This window comes from Globicephala melas, chromosome 4, assembly GCF_963455315.2.
Source record: "Globicephala melas chromosome 4, mGloMel1.2, whole genome shotgun sequence".
Classification (NCBI taxonomy): Eukaryota; Metazoa; Chordata; class Mammalia; order Artiodactyla; family Delphinidae; genus Globicephala; species Globicephala melas.
Genome location: NC_083317.1, coordinates 88,554,522 through 88,570,532, shown reverse-complemented (window position 1 = coordinate 88,570,532; position 16,011 = coordinate 88,554,522). Strand labels below are relative to the sequence as shown.

Genomic DNA, 16,011 nt, shown 5'->3' with positions numbered 1-16,011 from the left:
AATAAGCTCCTTTGTGTGAAAGTATCACATAGCCAAAGACATTTTAGAGAAGAAAGGAAAGATTCATGTTCTGAATTAATATTTTTTAAATATACCCGTCAGTGAAATGTTAGCAATAGAATAAGAAGACATTGACAAATAGGCTGAGAAGAAACAAGTAATGTTTTCTACAGTCAAGACAGCCCCAGTGTCTGAATGTTTATCTGTTTATCCCATTTGCAATGCTCCTGGCTTTTTATGTGGTCTCAGAATGATAATTCATCACCCAAGGTCATATCTATAGGCAATAGGTGTTTCTAATCATCCTATTTAGTTCAAGACATTTCTTCCCTTCCATTCCTTCCACTACTTGTTTCTATGCACCATTGCCAAGTAGGCAAAGCATGAGCCACCCTTGAAATAGAAGATGGCCCTAGGGCTGGGGACAGAGTAGAAAAATCTCATACTTGGCTTTGTCTTTAAATCTTTAAATCACCAAAACCTTTGGGATCTATACCTTCTTTGGAGTCTCGTTACCTATTATGTACATATAGTAGATCATCAGCCAGTTACAAAGAGTTTTGATAGTGGTGGTGGTTGTCTATTGCTTTTACCTGCCCAATATCCCTTCCTGCTTCATTTAGTAACACATGCTTTTCCTTTGAAGAATTAATGACCCTTGTTCCAAGTGATCTTGGTGGCACTGTTAGTCCAGCTGTCCTGCCTTTCTTCCCACTAGTCTATAGACATGTGACCAGGCTTGAACAGTGAGATAATCCCCCATGAATTTGAGTCTTGAGTGGAATGACACAAAAATGAAACATGGTCCTTGATTCATTTTGTTAATGGTACTCTGAAGAGAATCCTCACTGATCCATTAATCCTCTTTACCTGCACTATGTGAGCTGTCCTGATTTCTTCTTTCCAAGGCCTGGCTAATCAGTTTCTTTGATTCCATCAGCTACCTCACACTATTGCAATGAATTTGATTTTTAAATTGTCCAGGATGTTTGCCAGCAAATATCCTAACTACAGGAAACAGAAATATTTCCTCAATGCAACTCATCTGAAAAGCTTGTGGGGAGACAATGCTCCTACATTGTCTTATTTCTTCCCATTATATTTGGCTCGGTTTTATTCATTCATTTATTCAGTTATATACTCTTTGATCCCTTCATTTGTGGACTATATACCATTTTCTAAGTACTAAGGAAATTCTCTTCAAATATCTGCATGGTTAATACATGCAACTTTCTCATCTCCCTTAAGTCTTTGTATAAATTTGCCTTCTCATTGAGGCCTATGGAATCCTTCCTTAGTCTACAGTCCCAATCTCCTTATCTGGATTTTTTTATAGCACTTTTCACCTTCTCAGGTACTATATAATTTACTTATTCACTATGTTTTGATTGTTGTCAATATTCCTGAAATGGGGAATCAACTCCAAGAAAACAGGAATTTTTGTCTGCTTTGTTCATTTTTGTACTCCTAGCACGCAGAATATTTCTTGGCATTTGTTGAATAGATAAAATAGATTAAAGTTTCTTTAAAAGTACATACATACACTATTAAAGGAGCTTATTGTGGTGGCTTTTTAATGTATCAGTTTGACTCCCTTGAACCACATTCCTCAAAATTTCCTTTTCTGTATGTTTTTGATGAGGACGGGCCATGAGACAGAATCTTTGGGAGATCTGGGGGGTGGAACTGTAGCAACACCTCTTTTATATCTAGTACCTGTATTGCTTCTCTGCTGGCTTCTTCATTGGTGTGAAGGAGACAGTAGCCATGTCTGCAACTGCTCTACCTTCTAATGGATCTTACTTTAGCTTTGCTGACTCCTGGGCCAGGTGCATATTTTTAGATTCATGACCAGGGACCCCTGGCTGCTTCAAGACACTCACACCACTAAGGTCACAGGCAATAAGAACACACAGTTTCTCAAAAAACAAAACAAAAACAAAAAACCACACACACAGTTTCTAATAGTTTGTTTTCATGGGCTCAAGTCATGCTTGTGAATTTCAACTTCTCTTTTATCTGATCCGCTTTACATCACTCTTCCGTTTCCAACTGCTTACATTGGACTTCAAGCTTCAGCGTCAAACTAAAGACAACAGCCTTCTGGAGGCTTATTAAACATCTCCCAGAATTGTATGATGTCAAATCTTATTTAAAAAAAAAACCTATCTATCTGTCTATGTATCTATCTATCATTTATCTATTGATCTATCAGCTATCTAACCTATCAATCTATCTATTCTAATGGTTCTCTTTGTATAAATGCTACGTGAACTCTAACCCCGACTGATATAGATTTTGGCATCTGCAAGTGGTCACAACAAAAGTTAAAATGTGGGAGTGGCTTCGGAACCAGGCAGTGTGTAGAAGTTGGAAACACTGTAAGAATTTTGAGGAGAGTGTTGATGAAAACTTCAAATGCTTTGAATGTACTATTCGTACAATTTTGAATTTTGTAGAGGCTGGTAGTGAAGACCTAAAAGAATGGGAGAAAAATCTTATTGGAAGCTGTAGTAAAGGGCAGACATTTAGCAATACTTTTGCCTGTGGTAATATAGAAAGTAGGAAATATACTGAATGAACTGGGGATCTATCTAAGGATATTTCCAAGCTAAGTGTTTAGGTAACGCCTGGTTTCTTCTTGCTGCTTGAAGTAAAGTATGAGATGAAAGAGAGGGAGAGAAACTCAGGGAAGGACTCTTAAAGAAAGAGAAGCCACGCCATGATGGTTTGAAAGCTCTCAGACTCTTCAAAAGGTCCAGGATGCTAAAATCGAAAAAAAAATGTTCTCTGGGCAGCACTAGGAGAACATTGTATGAAGTAAGAGATAAAGTCCAGGGTGTAGCCACAGAATCTTCTGTTAAGATCTTGAAAAGATCTAAGGTAGTGCCTCAGAGAACCTTCCATCAGACTAAAGGCCCTTTAAAGAGATTAAGAGTGTGCCAAGGAGTCTCTCAAACAATAGGACTTCTAGGAAGTTTCAGGACATTGCCCTTCAGTCGACTTAGCAGAAGGCCTAGAAAGGGAGGGATTTATCCAGAAGAGGTTTGCGGGTATGGTTTTTGTCTATTGAATTTGACAGCAAGAAGTTACACAGGAGACTCACAAAGTTCTCAAAAAAAATATAGGCAGAAACATCACCAGCTTGGACTGAGGGGGAAGAGACAGCATGCAAAGAGGAGAGACTGTCCTTTGAATCACTAGAATTTTAACATGTGCTACCTTTTATGAGAGTGGAGAGATGACTCAGAAGAGGGTGGAACCAGGAGCCCAGAGGACAGAGTGGAGAAAATGAAGAATTATTTCAGATATGAGACCTAATCAAGGATCTCCCAACATTTGCCTGGCTGAATTTCAGAATTGCCATGGACTAGTTAATTCCTCTGTGTCTCCCACCCACCGCTTTGAACAGGACTGTCTATAGCGGTTATTCCATGCCTGTCCCACCATTGCATGCTGGGTGAGTGTGTGGGGCATGGGGGGCAGATTGTTTCTTTGGTTTCACAGGTCTACAAGTCTCAAGGAACTATACCAAGGGATTACACTTGAGGAAGTTCATCCATACTTGGACTTCATTTAGATGATGAGATTCAGGGCTTTGAGCTGATGTTGAGGTGGGATAAGAATTTTGAGGTCTTTGGGGACAGTGAGTATATTTTGCATTTCAGAGAGATATAAACCATTGGAAGCCAGAGGAGAGACTATAGGTAGTGTCTAAGGTGGCCCCCCAGTGATCCCTGCTTCCCGGGATCACTTTCTTATGTAATCTCTACCTATTACGTGTGGTCTGGGCTTTTTGACTCACTTCTAACAGGTAGAATACAGCAGAAGTGATAGGATCTCAGTTCTGAGGTGAGATTATAAAAGACCGTGATTTCCATCTACAGGCTCTCTCAGTCTTTCGAATGACTCACTCTGGGGGAAGCCAGCTGCCAATTCAGGAGGCAGTCCTGAGGGGAGTTCCATGGGAGTGAGCTTGAAAGTAGACCTTCTGAGGCCTGCCAACAGCCTTGTGAATAAGCCTGGATCCTCCCAGTCAATGCTTGAGATGAGTGCAGCCCCAGCCGAAACTGAATGTACTGCATAAGAGAATCTAAGTCAAATCTAGCCAGGTAACCTGATCCTGGATTCCTGATCTGTAAGACCTGTTGGATAATAAATGTTTCATAGTTTTTAGCCTGTAAATGTTAGGATAATTTATTATGCAGAAATGGATTAAAATACATTTGTGTTCTAAAAGACAAACTGTACTAAAATGTTCTAATTGCTCTTATGCAATATTTTATGAAGAGGCAATTCCAATCCATTTAATAAGATGTCATTGTTAATGAATCCTTTAGTTACCATTTGAAGTCTACCAACTTCAAGTCTGGTCTCCTACCTCTCCACTATCTTGCTTTATATTTCGATTAATTAATTCCTTTAATTATAAAATGATAGCTAAAAAGTCCATTAGGGCATGATGTTCCCTTGTGTCCTTGGAATTCTTCCAGGTTAGAATGCTCAAAGGTAAAATAGGTTGGATTAATATTTAACAATAGCTAACCTTTATGTTATGCTTTATCTGTACCCAAAACTGTGAAAATTGCTTTATATAATCATTTTAGATAATTGTCATAACTACCCTTTGGAGTAGATATCACTATTACTCCTACTTTAGGGAGATTTGCCCAATGTCACACATTGGTAGGAGGTGGATCTGAAATTTGAGCTCAGGCTTGCCTTGTCTGCAAGGCCTGAACTCTTAATCACTCCAGGCAAAAATCTCCTGTGCCTCTTTGCATAAACAGGCTAATAAACAGTGTAGATAAATAGGGTGGATTCTCTTAATGGCACAATGCTGATGAAACGGAACGAGGGTTAGCCCTTTCAGTGTCTATATGGATGCAGCCCGAGATGGGTTTTGAATCCAGATAGGCCCCTTTGCCAAATCTGAGCCCATGATGTTTTTGAAGGGAGGAGTGATTACCCAAGCTGAAATAAACTCTGTCACCAGGTTACAGCCTTTACCCCTAAGAAAACTTTGGCTGATCTTAAATGTCCAGAATGTGGGAGATATTTGAACTGGACAGTTATATTGATTTTTAGTATCAGGAGCACATGATCCCAAGGGCTCCATCTCAGGGTTTACAGCGACATTTGGTCTAATACAACAAAAACCCCATGTTATGTCTATAACCAAGACTCTCACCTCTCTGTTTCTCACAAGGGGACAGGGAGCTGGCATGTATTTTAAACTGTTATGTGCTAGAGCATTTATGACATACCTTATGCATCTGGGGTCTTTCTCACAAATGCCATTGGCTTACATGTTTGTTATTTTTAAAAGACAAGTAAAATATAAAATACAATGGACTCAATATTAACAACTGTCTTTGTTCTATTTGAGAAAGCAGATCTTTTTTAAGAATGTGGTATTAGTTCCATTTTTAAAAATGGAATTTTGGTTAAGAGTCTTAACTTTTTTATTTGCTTTTTCCTGTAATTTTCCAACAAACTTAATGTCTTTACAGTTGAATCCCTTATATCACTCACTTTTAAGTTTTAGCATAAGTTTTAAAAATAATTGTTGGAAAATACAGTCTGTGTTTTTTTGGTCCACTTTCTCATACTCAGACTATGTATTCAGTAACAGGGTGATGGTCAGGCCAAAGTTTATCTTATCACACCAGAATTTTTAGGTCATTTCCAGTTTTCTTATTTTTTCTTTTCAAAATTTCACTTGAAAAGAAAGTTAATTGGGAAACAACAGCAAAGCTTTTGTTCCTTCCTCTTTTAGCTACTCAACTGCCAATTGCCAACTTTTTCTGACTTCTTTATCAGATGTGCATGAGATACAGGGCAATTTCGACTGTGTCTGGAGCTGGCAATATTTAAATGGAATTATAGAGAATGATTCAAACCAACATGTATTTTATGGAGTCTTCTGATTACACACAGTTTTCTCTGAGACATAAAAACCTCTTGAAGGATTACCTTGCTAGAGAGAATTACCATTTTGGAAGATTTGTGTCACATTTCAATGATAAAATTATTCCCAAAAAATGCTCTCTGTAAATAATCTCTAAATTCTCACAAACATCTGAGCTCTTAGGGGCCAGAATCAGGGCACAATTTGCATAGATTAAATATATACATAAACACAAGTGCATTTCATAATCCAAAGGTCTCTCGGTTATGTTATGATTCTCTCTGGAAAATTTTATCAGAGTAACTATACCATCTCTTCAGAAAACCCTGTGACACAGACGATGAAAGCACTGTTGTAGATACCATATTTTAACTACTGATTGTACTGCAGCTGTATTAAGAAAGCAGCTGAATTAACTTTGTTAAAATCTAAGTATGTTATATGTATCTTTTCCTCAACAGTCTAGTGTGAAATATAAAGTTTTTTTTTTTCACTTAACACCTTAAGGGACCTAAATCATATATCATAAACAAATTACTCTAATGATAACTCTTCTGAATAGATTTAAATATTCTTTTTTTTTGAAATGGAATTTTGCATGTTGCTATTGAATTAGCGCATCAACAAGTTCTATGGAGTTATTTTTACCAGAATATCTAATCTGCTGATAGAAATTTTTGGTTGTATTATACTTCTATCTTAGAATTTCAATCACAAAGTATTAGTGTTGGAAAGTAACTTAGAGAAAATTTTATGCAATTGGTTTCTCATCAGAACCTGTCCAGAGTTTGAGTAATTTTGCATATTTAGCTAATGACAAACCACTGCAACCAAGAAACAAAACGGGACCCAAATGCTATCTTTTCTGTGAAGTTGGAGTACATGTCAAGTAAAAATCTGACTTTGGAAACTCACTTTGCAGATTAGCTCGATAGTTGTCTCTAAGGCCAGATGACCTTGGCTCGCAGTCTCCCAACAAGACATCTCATAAGGAGAGGTAGCGGAGTGAATCTGTGCTATTCCTCCGTATCTCAACCCTCCTTAGGCCACGCTCCCACATTACAGCTTTCCCATCCCACTATACCCTGAGGTGACACATTTTGGAGAGGTTAACTATGAGTATGAAATGCTCTATGACGGGAGAAATTCAGAGGATGTGCTTGTGTAAATATGAGAGCGTATTTATGCGGCTGGGATGACGGTGGTCCTGATGGAGAGGTAGGTGGAGGAGGAGAAGAGAGAGCTGTGGTACTCCTGAAAATAATTTGCTCCCATGTCACCCCCATAAAAGGCATCTCCCTTAAATCAGGCAGGCATAATGAATGGTGTGATAGCCGGTAGCCTGTACAATTGTAAAACATGGCCTTTCATCCTAGAGATGGCCTATTACCACTCACTAAAACAGTCTGTCACAGTGCTCCTCCAGGGCCATTCATTTTTCATGACCCTCTTGGCGACACGACTGGGATTTCCTGAAACTATGCTCAGGTCCCCACCCAGTGAGTGCTCCACATTAATACCCTCTGATTCCTTTCTTCCAAAGGTTATCATGTGTTGGTTTTATGTGTGTGTGTGTGTGTGTGTGTGTGTTCCCCAGAAGACAAAGAAACAAACAAATAGAGCAAAGACCAAGCTTGGCTTTGCTGGAAACACAGCTTATTCACAGAGTGAAGACTGGCTAAAATTTAACCTTAGGATATCAGGAAAGTTCAAAGTTTACAGTGTAATGTATAGGAGGTAAGAAATTTTAAAAAGCAGTTTAAAAATTATCTCATCGTTCTCAAGGCTCGGATTTCACATGATGAAAGGCATACTTTAACATAGCAATTTCAGCAAAGCAGGGCCTTCTGATTTGCTGGCTGCTTCAAATAACAGTTGTCCCTTTGATAGTATTGACACCTATCTCCTTTCACAATCTAGTGCTTCTCCTGCACTTTGTAACATATCCCATCTGTTTTTTAAGGCCACTGTCATAAGGAAGACTGGAAGAGTGAAGAAAGGTCTGATTGATCACAAGGTCCTATCAAATGTCAAAGCTGGCCCTGGCTGACCTCCCATCTATTCAGAGCTGCTTTGATTTAATCTCCACACTGGCTGCTTCTCCAGGCTGTGTGTTCTATCTGCAACGCATGTGTCAGCATTGAGATATGACCTGCTTCACGCTCCATTCATCTCATTTGAAGGACGGAAATTAAACTGGAGGGTCGAAGAGGGGAACTGCTCAAAATACACACACATTAACTGAAGCCTTTTGTGTGTGGGTGCATTATAGGAGTTTGAACAACCATTAAAAATTATATTAAAATGAAATTGATCTTTACTCCACTGAAATGGTTTAGAACTTTTTCTCCCATCACCACCCCCTTCATCTATTCTTCTTTCTTCCCTCCCCAGTTTGTAATACCTATGTGAACCTGATCTCATTAAGGTTCAGAGGAAAAGGAAAGAAAAACTTACAATCTTTGAGTTTCTTTTAAAAGTTGTTCTTTTAGAAAATTCACTTATTGCCTGCAACGTGCACAGTAAATATTTGAAAAAAATAAAGATACATAAAGCTGGTAACCAGACTAATAAACTGCTTTGTTTAGCATTATTGATTTGTTTGTTTCACCTTTCAAGGTTTTAAAAATCCAATTAAAACTCAAACTTTGGGAATAGTCCTATAACTATCAGGACACAGTGCCACAGTATGAATATATATATATATATATCTCCTCAGTTCTATTTTTTATTTCTAAACTCCTCTTGCTCTTTTCATTGTCGCTTTTATACTATTAATCAAGGCTAGTAACTAGGTAAAACTTGATTCCTTATAGACTCGTTTCTTACAATATACTCAAAAGTAAACTCTGTTTCATTTTCTAGAGATGTCCCAAAACTATATTTTAAGTGTGTTGGGGAAGTTAGCTATATTTATTTTTGTATTTGTTTGTTTATACATTCATGTATTTGTTGTTTGAACTCTGTACTAAAATGATATCCAGTTAGAGAAATAGTTTTTTATTTTAAAATATATTATACATTTTACATTATAATAGTAGTACATATTCAATATCAAAAAAACAATTAGCAAAGACAGGTAAGGAGAGAGAATGAGACAGAGACAGAGACAAAGAGAGAGAGAAATAGAGAATAGCAAACACCCAAAATATTAAATACTATTGACCAGAGTAACCAACATTAGTACTTTAGGGTTATCTTTCCTTTTTGTTTATTTATTTTTTGTATATGCACACTTTTTATTTCCGTTATGTGAAATCACACTGCTCCTTCCTGGGAGAAGACTGCATTTTCAGTTGTTCTGGTCATTCTCTTTTATGTCTATATAATATGACTTTGTATGGAAGTGACTATTTTGTTTTGTTAATATTGTATTGATGGCCATTTAGGTTTTCTAAACTTTTTACTACTATAAATGTTATTACATAAAAATATTTTTATGCTTCCATGATTTTCTACAAAATTCTCTACTTTTGGAAGAAGGATGTGCCCAATTTAATATTCATAGTCAAAAATATTATCTTTTCTCTTATGGTTTTTCATTTAAATATCCATTTGGAAACAACTTTTCTTCCTAAATAATCATATGTGTTTTCTTTAGTATATATTATTTATTTGTTTTATATTTAATATATGTGCAAGAGAGTGAGTACCATAGTGAACGGTAATGCTGTTTCTCCATAAATCATTTCACAGGACTTATGGAAAAGCTTTCAAACTCTGGTTATATGAAGAGGAAGATTTTCAGCATCTGTGGCATTCAAAGAATGCCATTTAAACATTCAGTTTTGCAAGTAGGGAAGTAGGAAAACACGAGATGATTGTATTTCCCTTGTACTGCTTCTCAGTAAAATCCCTCTTCCTGCTCATCCTTATGCAAATATCTTATTACTCAAGGCAGAATGTGTTGGAAAAAAATGCATTTTTGTAAGTTAATTCATTCTTTACAATGCAGGGTGAAAAGTGGGTTCATTGCTTTAATACAATACTTTAAAATAGAACTTTTACAATGACGGAAATGTATATCCTCACTGTTCAAAATGGTAGCCACTGGCTACCTGTGGCTATTGAACATGTGAAATGCAGTTAGTGCAACTGAGGAACTGAATAATTAATTTTAGGTAATTTCAATTCAAAATTTAACTCAATTAGCCAGATGTGGCCAGTGGCTATCTTGATGAACAGCACAGCTTTAATATTTATACCATTATTTGAGCCATTGTAATAGTTTGTGAAGCATTGTAGATGTTTACCTAGTTACTCAAGGTCACTTCATTGAAGAATAAATATTAGATAGTGAAGAACTAACAATCATGGGATATAATAATAAGAAAGATAAAAACTACTTCTTCACTGAGAAACATTTTTCACAATTTCTTTCAGGGAAGAGGATTGAAAATTTCAGCAAGGCAAAAGTGATGAAAATGTCTTCATGGAACCTTTGGGTAAGATGGATTAGCAAAGAATAAGATAATTTGAATTCTAAGATCTGGCTTTGACCCTAACCACTTATTGACTTGGAGTAAGTCACTTTTGGTAGTCTAAGCTATTTGATATTCTTAATAAGGGGGTTGGAGTAAATTATTTTCTTTGTTCTTACTGTAAATAAATTATGTGAATATTTTCTGTCCTATATTCAGAATTAAATACTACATTTTTCCTTCATATTTTATTTATTTATTTATTTATTTATTTTAGCTGTGCTGGGTCTTAGCTGCAGCACGTGGGATCTTCGTTATGGCATGCGGGACTTTTTAGTTGCAGCATGAGGGCTTCTTAGTTGCGGCATGCGTGCAGGATCTAGTTCCCCGACCAGGGATTGAACCCGGGCCCCCTGCATTGGGAGTATGGAGTCTTACCCACTGGACTACCAGGGAAGTCCCCTCCTTCATATTTTAATGATGTGTATAAGCACCCAGAGCCAGATATCTTGTAGGTATTCCATAAGTATTTGTTGAATGAATGGATGCACTTAAGTTGTCTCCTGCGGTCAGCAGCTCCTTTCACTGCCCATTCTTGTAGTTTGATACTTTTCACACTCAGACTTGACCAAAGTTTTTAGACATGGATGGTTTTGATGCAGGAGAAATCTTTTGCTACAGAGTGGTAGAGGATCACTGGGCACAGCCCTCTGTTCTCAGGTTGCTAAAAGGATCTATTCCAGAGATGGCAAGGAAGTGTGAGATCCAGAACTTGGCTGACCTTCCTAAAGGAAACCCCTTGGGATGCTCCCAAAGGCCTGGATCCAGTGCACTGAGGTGATGATGGGAGGGCAGGAGAAGGGCCAGAATGTAACTGGGACACTCATCATATATGACTTTTCTGAAAAGGAATTTCCATACCTCAGCAATAATAACTACCTTGATCACTCAAATCAAGAATAAACGTTTTTCTTTTATATTCTTACACATTATATATTTTGCTTGTAAGATATTTAATATCACCCTCTTTGGCATATAGCTAACTTTTAATGTGATGATGTCTTTTTAATCCAACGAAACTGTTAACTTCAATAAGGACAGAGGCACTACCTTTATTCCTGGCACACAGTTCTCTATATCTCATAAACCCCAGCCTAGTGTAATCTACTCCCCACCCCATCCCCAAGATCAAACAAATGGGAAAATATTGTCTAAACAGGAAAACGATGTACAGACATCTATCGTTCTTAGTATGGTAAGAACTGATGTTGTAGGTAAATTAACAATTACTCTTATTTTTACTATATACTCTTCTCCAGGAACTCAGCAGCTGGTTAACATTTTCTGGCCTCACTATACATGCCCTGAAATCTCAGAATTTCTAGGACTTCAATCCTATAAGAGTATATAAGGAAAATTCATTATACTTTTCACTGAGAAGAGATAATATTAAAAATTAATGACCATTTCAGTCCTCTGGGATGTAACATAATTCAGGGGAGGGGAAGAGGTCTATCACTATCTTTTTCAAGGGCAATCAATCCACAACACTTTTGAGTGATAAATTCCTGAAGCTTCATGTTTTTCTCCCTGTTGTAGAACGTGAGTGTTGACAATGGCTCCTTTTAAAAGTAGCAATATTTCATTTTAAATTAGTGCATCTGTTTGAGAAGAAAAGGAGCAGTGTATAGTAAGAGCTATATAGATGTTTCTCTCCTTTACTCTCATGAATTTCACAACTAAAACTGTGTCTTAAAGAAATAGCTTAATAGAAACAAAAATCTAAGGGAATGACTACCTTACTTGGACCTATCTATAATAAAAGAACTTGGAAACAATTTAGATGCCTAATATTAGGGAAATGGTTAAAGAAATTGTAGTGTACTAGCAATAAAACGCATTAGAAAGATGTAAACATTTAACATTTTAGAGCCTATACATATACACGGAAAAATACTTTTGCCATAAAGTCAAGTGAAAAAAAGCAAAATGCAATATTCTCAAGTACATGCAATGTTTATATATGTATGGACAGTAACATTTCTCAAATAGAAAGAGTTGACTCATTCAGTAGATGGTTTATATTATCTGAAGAACACAGACTTGGGATTAGAGGTAGGTTTGAATTTCAACTCTGCCACAAACTGTGTGACACTGGCAAACATGGAAACTCTGAATATCCATTTCCTTATTAGCTAAGATTTTTGGTAAAAATTTCATAAGCAAATCCACTTAAAAAGTCTAGGACATAGTAGAAGCTCAGTAGCATTATTTCTCTTTCCCTATACTAAATACTTGAAACTTTCTTGGGATGAGAAATTTTATTCAAATTGATTGATTTTTATAGAAATTTCAATATGCTTGTTTTGGACCCAAATAAGAATTTTTAGTACGCTATTAGAAATTAATGATTAATGTGGTAACTCTTATACAATTAGCCAATATTCTTTATCTTTGAGTGGATTTCAGAAAGATATTAATATTCTGGATTGGAGGTCAGTTTCTATATACAATTGAAAATGTAAAGGTAAGAATGGTATATTAATTGTGATGGTTAATTTTATGTGTCAGCTTCACTGGCCACGGGGTGCCCAGATTAAATAGTATTTCTGGGTGTATCTGTGAGGGTGTATGTAGATGAGGTTAGCTTTTGAAACAGTGAACTCAGTAAAGTCGGTTGCCCTCCTCAATGTGGGTGACCATCATCCAGTGCATTGAAGACCTGAATAGAGCAAAAAATGGAGGAAGGAGGAACTCATCTCTTTTAATTCTTTTATCTGCCTCACTGCTTAAACTGGGATATCTCCTCTCCTCTCCTCTCATCTCCTCTGGCCCTCAGACTGGAATTTTCACCATAGGCTACCCTGGTTCTCAGGCATTTGGACTTAGACTGAATGACACCATAGCTTTCTTGGGTCTCTAGTTTGCAAATAACAGATTATAGGACTTCTCAGCCTCTATAATTGTATGAGCCAATTTTTCATAATCAATCTATCAGTTTATATGTATAGATCTCCTACAGTATCTGTTGCTCTGGAGAACACTGACTAATACAAGTGTTGGTGTAGAGAGTCAGGAATTATCTCTTTAATCTAATTAGATTTAAAGATGCTAATGACTTTATTTTAAGTAGTAAAGACAGCACTGATGGTCCACAGTGTGAACTGTTTATAGAGATATGCAAAGTACCTGCATTGGATATTCCTAATCAATCACTTATAAGAAGCAAGGAGCTAGGTGTCACTTTATATGCTACTTTTGAACATTTTTTGAAAATTAATGAATATAATGACGTTGGCTCCTAATATCACTGACAAAGTGGCAAAAGAAAAGAATGAGCACAGGAATTCAAATTCCTAGCTCAAGCAATACATAAATAACTAAAAACTTCTGTGTGCCGTGAAGGACATTTATCTCTTGTACCTACAGAACTGAAATTGCTGAAAATCAAATGCAGAACCTCATTCTGCAACTTACTGAATTACAATGCAAGTTGAACTCCAAGACTCACAGGGTGTCACCTGTTGAAGTGAGGGCATTTATTAGGAAGTAATGGGATTATTAGTTGGGATGCGGACATGTGTGAAGACTCTACTGAAGCTGGGGACATTGGACCACTAAATTCTAGTGACTCTTCACCATATTCTCCTTAGGAGCCACTCCTACGATCCCTTTTTGCTTCTAGACTTATAACTAGACTCAAGTCCTGGTAGGTCCCTAAAGGTGAAGTACAATTTGTGACCAATAAGAAGGTGCATTACACTCCAAAAGAACTACTTGAGTTTTCTAATTTATAAAGACAGAAGTATAGGGGAAATGTGTAGGAATGGACACTAAAGGTATGGGAGAATGGAAGAAAGAACATAAAGTTGGATCAGGCTGAATTCATTGACATGGGCTCACTAGGTAAATATTCTGCCCTTGATGCTGTAGCCTGGGGAGTTAGAAGAGCTCTAAAAGTTTCTTTGGTTGGTTGACTGAAATATGGACCAACAGATGACCCACTGTAAGTGAACTGAAAATGCTGGACATGCCTGGGTTTAATGAATGGAGAGGAAGGGATTCAAAGGCTTAAGGAGATTGGAATGTTAGAGTGGATTCGTGGTTTAAGACCTGCTTGTGCACACTGGAAGGGTCCAGAAGACACACCTTTCACCAAAACTGTGAGGAATGAATTTGTGAAGGGAGTCCCAGAATCCTTGAAAAGGTCTGTGATCACACTTCTCTGTAGACCAGATCTCACGGGGGAATTGCAATCACTGAATTGGGAAACCTAAATGCGACGGGAGTAATTGGATCTCAGGGTGTCAGGGGCCAAGTGGTCGCTCCAACTGCCAGAGGCAAGTGGGTACCATTACCATAATGGACAACAGAGTCAAAGCAGCAGTCAGAATAGTCTGACTCACTCAGGTCTATAGTGTTGACTAATTGATCACGGTGTTCCTAGGTACAAAATAGATAGAAAGCCTACTAAATTCTTACGTGATCTGTAGAATCAGAAAAGTTCTAGGTCACGTGAACAAATCTAACCTGAATTATAAAATCAGAGAGTTATGCACCCTCAATCAGTCGACAGACTTGAGCTAGTTTACAGACTCAGAACCCATTGAGTGAAGGGGAAGGTGGGCTGCCTTGAGGTAAGACCCCTGGTACACTACCAAAAAGTTATACAGCTAATCGTTCTCCCAGGCTTTCCTAAAGGGACCTATGACCTTTCACCAGGGCAGCTCTATATTGGGGCAAAGGAAATAATCAGACCTTTTGGGGACTATTGGACTCTGGCTCTAAACTGACACTAATTCCAGGAGATTCAAAACATCACTGTGCCTCACCAGTTGAGTGGGGAGTTTATAGAGCTCAGATGATCAATGGGGTTTTAGCTGAGGTCCACCTTTCCATTGGGTGCCAGAACCCATCCTGTGGTTATTTCCCCAGTTCCAGGATGCATAAATAAAATAGACATACTGAGTAGCTGATAGAATCTCCACACTGGTTCCCTGACCTATGGAATAAGGGCTATCATGGTGGGAAAGGCCAAGTGGAAGACTTTAGAACTTCCCCTATCGAGCAAAATAGTAAATCAAAAGCAATACTACATTCCTGGAGAGATTGCAAAAATTAGTGCCACTATCAAGGACTTGAAGGACTTGAAGGATGCAGGGATAATGATTCCCACCACATCTCCATTCAACTCTCCCATTTGGCCTGTGCAGAAAGCAGATGGATTTTGGAGAATGACAGTGGATTATCAAAAGTTTAACCATGTGTGACTCCAAATTGCAGCTGCCGTACCAGATGTGGTTTCATTGCTTGAGCAAATTAACACATTCCCTGGTACCTGGTATGCTGCTTTTGATCTGACAAATGCCTTTTTCTCCATCCTGGTTTGCTTCCACCTAGCAAGGCAAGCAATACACCTTTACTCACTTCTCTACCTTGTGGTATATCAACTCTCCAGACCAATGTCATAATTTACTTTGTAGGAATCTTGATTTTTCCCTTCCACAAGATATCACACTGGTCAATTACACTGACGACATTATACTGTTGGACCTAGTGAGCAAGAAGTAGCAACCAATCTACACTTAATTGGTAAGATATTTGTATGTCAGAGGGCAGGAAATAAATCTGACTAAAATTCATGGGCCTTCTATCTACTTCAGTGAAATTTCTAATGAT

General features: G+C 37.6%; 1 long non-coding RNA gene across 2 annotated transcripts in view; it reads left to right on the top strand.

The window, feature by feature from the left end:
• The window catches only part of LOC132597201 (uncharacterized), a 173,686-nt gene that overhangs the window by 71,688 nt on the left and 85,987 nt on the right, over positions 1 to 16,011 (top strand). Inside the window, exons 1-2 of one of the 2 annotated variants that reach the window (XR_009563617.1) lie at positions 3,982 to 4,112; positions 10,295 to 10,356. This is a non-coding gene — a long non-coding RNA (uncharacterized lncRNA). Of the gene's footprint in view, positions 1 to 3,981; positions 4,113 to 10,294; positions 10,357 to 16,011 lie in introns of those variants that run through there. The other variant, XR_009563616.1, reaches the window with a different exon arrangement.